Raw genomic sequence first — 4,763 nt, forward strand, 5'->3', positions numbered from 1 at the left:
CATGGGCACTTCAGGCCCTGCCCCTCGGGAACTGCTGGCTATTTTTATTCCCATCTGGTTGAGATCAAGGTTTTGTTCTGGGACATACAACATGATAATAGACTCCTAACTCCTCTGGGTCTCCCTGAATCCATTTCAATGTGAAGTGGAGGTTCCAGTAGTAATAATAACAAAACCCACCTTGAGACACCGCAGTCTGGGTTAAATGAGACACCGCAGCATTAAATTTCCCTCATAATAAACAGTCTAAAACATGACACTTACCTAAAATAAAAAGATATATTATAGGGTAGAATACAAGGCAAGCACCCACTTTTAATGTAGATTGTGAGCATTCGAGCTCTGTGCCCACTCCCTCAGGGTGTGCAAGCAGGAGGGGCTGTTCAAGAAAATTTTACAGTCAGCTCAGGCCTCTGTGAGGCTAGTCAGCTTCTGGGGTTAGGGATCCCAGGACCACAGATACTGCAGCTGTGTCTCAGGGTCCCAGGGGCTCTCTTGCCTGGAGCCCTGCCTTCAGACCTGTGCTTTCTCCTGAATGGAGAAGCTGTACCTGCAGACATTGGGCAGAGCCAGAGGGGAAGTGGGATGTGCAGCTATTTCAGAAAGCAAATGCGTTCTTTCCTCTTAGTCACCTCTCCTCTTGCCCACATCCTGGGTCTCTCCTCTGAAACAGCTCTGGGTCCCCTCCTACTGAGGGAATGACCTTGACCCGGGTGTTCCCCCAGTTCTCATGTAGACACTGACAGATGACCCAGACACACCCTAGGCTCCTCCTCCATGAGTCTCACTCCACACCTGGGGGCCCTGGGCCCAAACACAATGAGTCCACACCCTCACCTGCCCCCATGGCTCCTTGGGGCCCCACAACCTAATGACTGCCATCCATGCTGGTGTGCTGAAGCCCACCACTCCAGTCGAGGCCTATACTGTTTTAGGCTGGTGCTTTGACCTCCCACCCCGAAAACCCAGCCACAGAGCCAGCTTCATGCTGCTCTGCTCTGCTCACTTGACATCCCCAGCTTCATGCTGCCATCATCTTTCCACTCAGGCCCTCCACAGTCAGGGCTCATCCAAGAAACAGATCTCTTCCTGCTCTCAGGGTCCAGCCTCCTGGTCCAACACACAGGACACAGAGAACAGAATATCCTCCATCAGGAGGGTCACAGGCAAAGCTAAAGTAGATAAATCAGAGAGTGGGTGTGCCAAGGGTGTGGGGGACAAGAATCAACCATCCAGAGGGCTTTTCCTAAAACAAGGCATTTGGCAGCAGACCTGTGAAAGACTTAGCTTTGAAGTTTCAGGCCCAACTCAGCTCTGAACATTCCCTGGGCCCAAATGCCACCTGTCCCTGTTCCCAGCTCAAGGTCAACGCCCCCAGTTTTACTGTATTTAACCTGCCCTTTGAAGCGGTGAAATGTGGGCATCATGAGGGAAAGATGGCATCTGCAGCCCCAGGACACACATAAGAAGGTGCTGGGAGAGTCAGGGTCAGCGGAACACAGGGGGACCCACCCACCTGTGCACATTTCTGTGCCCATTTCAGCCAGCAGTTTCTGTGCCCACCCAGGGGGACCAGCAGCCACTGGGTCCTGGACAGGTGGACTCCCACAGCACTCTCTTCCTTGAGCTGTGGTGGTTATTCAGTCGCTCAGTCATGTCCGATTCTTTGTGACCCCATGGGCTGCAGCACACCAGGCTTCCCTGTCCTTCACCATCTCCCAAAGTGTCCTCAAACATGTCCATTGAGTCAGTGATGCCATCCAACCATCTCATCCTCTGGCACCCCCTTCTCCTCTTGCCCTCAATCTTTCCCAGCATCAGGATCTTTTCCAGTGAGTCAGCTCTTTGCCTCAGGTGGCCAAAGGATTGGAGTGTCAGCATCAGTCCTTCCAATGAACACCCAGGACTGATTTCCTTTAGGATGGACTGGTTTGATCTCCTTGCTGTCCAAGGGACATTCAAGAGTCCTCTCCAACACCACTGTTCAAAGACCTCCTTGAGGAGCAGAAAACAAATAAAAAGGGAAGTACAGAATGGGGTGAGTGCTTTAAAGGAATTGCTGGGAATTCACAATTTGGAGTGAGGACGGGGTATCCTTGAGGGAGCAAGCCAGCTGGCCTCTCTGAAGAGAGCTGGGAAGGGCCGAGGTACCACCCTGAGGCCTCCTACATGGGGAGGGGCTCAGGGAAGAAAACACTAGGAGAGGGCCTGGGGCACCAGGAGTGAGAATGGGGCCGCAGTCCCAGGATGCTGTGCCCCACTGACCATGAAGGTCCAGACACCACACCACTCTTAACAGTAATCCTATGAAGGGCGTGGCAACAGGTCAGAGGGAGCAGGGCCGGCGCAGGCGAGGACAAGAATACAGTGAAGGGACCAAGGGAAGGGTACAGCCTCAGACGTAAACATAGTTGGGCCTCTATTTCTGTTTCTTTCTCTCCTTGCTGGTGATGGGTCATTCTCTCAGGGAGGTGTTAACCCAACTCAGACTCAGCTGCTCACTCCTTGAAAGCCAATACTGAGAGACAAGTGCTGGGGGAAAGACAGACAGCTTTATGGAGGAAGCTGGCAATTCTGGGATGAAGGTGGACTTATGTCCCAAAGAATCAACTCCTCACTGTCAATCAGGTGGTAGTGGCTTAGTCGCTAAGTCGGGTCTGACTCTTACAACCCCAGGGACTGTAACCTGCCAGGCTTCTTTGTCCCTGGGATTCTCCAGGCAAGAATACTGTAGTGGGTTGCCATTTCCTTCTTCGGGGAATCTTCCCAAGCCAGGGATCAAACCCAGGTCTCCTGCATCGCAGGCAGATTCTCTACTGATGAGCTATGAAGGATATTGTCAATCACGGGGCAAGAGCTTTCAAAGGGGACTTTCAGGGGTGCAGAGGCTGGGGGGTAGCTACATGCAGAACAGCACTGTCAACTCCAAAACTCACCTTGAAATTAGTAATGCAGTGGTCTGATCAATGTCATCCTGATTGCTTTAAGTACACTTAACGTTCAGTTCCAGAGTCAGTGTGTTCCCATTTCCTTGAGGCCAGTTCTCAGCATTGGGCATGATGGAACAGCTTATGTCACGGCTACTGTCTGGTCATCATGTAATTAAGTTTTTCCACCTGACTGGGGCCTCAGTATCTGCAAAACAACTCAAAGGACACGGCTCAGAAGACTATCTATAGCCCTCATGCATGTGTGTCCACTCAGTTGTGTCCAACTCTTTGCAACCCCATGGACAGTAGCCCACCAGGCACCTCTGCCCACGGGATTTTCCAGGCAAGAATACTAGAGTGGACTTCCATTTCCTCTTCCAGGGGATCTTTGAGCCCTCCAGGAGGAACTAAAGGTCTTTGAGTAGTTTGTTTAATGGCTAAACTGCTACCACTTTGTCTTATTTACCTATTTTCTTTTGTTTCTGCATCTCCTCCCTTCTCTGATTAAATTTGTTAATAAAGTTTTTCTATAGGTAAGAAACAGGCAGAGAACGTGGTGCGGATGGGTGCAGGCTCTGATCTGAGAAAGCCCCATAGGGTCCTGCTTTATTATAGAGGAAGTCCTTCAACCTCATCCATGACGCTGGAAGCCTCTCCAGGTCTACAACCTGAAACTTTATAACTGCAGGGGACACCTGTCCTCCCTGCCAACTCCACATAGAAAAAATCCCCTGGGAAGCACTCCTGTTGGCTGAGAGCAGGTCATACGTCCATTCCTGGAAGGAGGCATTTGCTTTGGGATGTCCAATTAAGCACTGCAAGTGCCCCCACCTAAAAACACGCTTCTCATGGGGAGAGGAAGCCCCTCAAAATGAAAGGGCTGCTTTACTGTGAGAAGACATTGTTGGAGGCCCTAGAAGTCCTAAGGAAACCTAGAGCAGGGACAGCAGCCCAGGTCTCCAGGAAGATGACTTTGACAGAAGTGCAGGCTCTGTGGGTACACAGCTGTCACTGAATTTAAATGAGAGTGACCTGGGACATTTTCTCAGAAATGAGGGAAACAGACAGGATGAAGGAAGTGAAACAAAAGCAAACAGAATTGAAGGGAGGGAGGGAGATGAATTTCAAGGCCAGAAGGCAGAGTGGAGGGACATGGCACACCTGGGGTCATTGTTCTTGTCCACAGATACTTGCAGTCACTCCTGCCTTATGTCAGCTCCCAGTTCATCAAAAGGTTTCAGCTACTTCCCTGCCTGAGACGAGAGCACTTCACAGCCACAGAGGTCTTGTGGCCCACACCCAACATTTCCCCTTCTGAACGAGATGAGAAGTGCACACAGCAGCCCAAACCCATTAGCCCTTCTGGCACTTTCCAAGGTGGCAGACTTGGATCCAGGCAGGAGTCCTGACCCGGCTTATGAAGCTTCTGCAGAGGGTCAGCAGCTCTGGAAACAGAAACCACACTGGCCCCAAGGAAGTAGCCTGCGAAGGCAGCACCAAGCAGGCCCTCACACTTACCACAAAGGGCTAGAATAACAGTCAGGTCCATTTTTAGAAGTCCATCAAAATGTCCTGCCAAAATGAAACAAAAGACAATAACATAAAAATTCACGGCAGCAGGGTATGAAAATGAGGGTCAGACGCAGTGCAGGCCACACAGGGAGCCACCCACTGTCTGGTCCCAGAGGGCCCCCAGACTTCCCTCCTTGACCTCACAGAATTCTCCCTTCATCCCAAACATGCAGCATCTCTGGGCCTCCTGCACCTCTGCTCTCTCCACCACTCCTGCCTGCAAATGCCTAGTTACCCTTGAGGCCAGGTCCCAGCAACGCT

General features: G+C 51.2%; 1 long non-coding RNA gene across 1 annotated transcript; it reads right to left on the minus strand.

Moving 5' to 3' along the window:
• Positions 1-265: 265 nt before the first annotated feature.
• LOC138438862 (uncharacterized) lies at positions 266-4,441 on the minus strand. Its single transcript, XR_011256488.1, has 2 exons — positions 2,937-4,441; positions 266-1,995 (listed from the first exon to the last, which is right to left on the minus strand). It is a non-coding gene; the product is annotated as an uncharacterized lncRNA (long non-coding RNA).
• Between the last annotated feature and the right edge of the window lie 322 nt (positions 4,442-4,763).

The sequence above is a fragment of the Ovis canadensis genome, chromosome 4, assembly GCF_042477335.2.
Source record: "Ovis canadensis isolate MfBH-ARS-UI-01 breed Bighorn chromosome 4, ARS-UI_OviCan_v2, whole genome shotgun sequence".
NCBI lineage: Eukaryota > Metazoa > Chordata > Mammalia > Artiodactyla > Bovidae > Ovis > Ovis canadensis.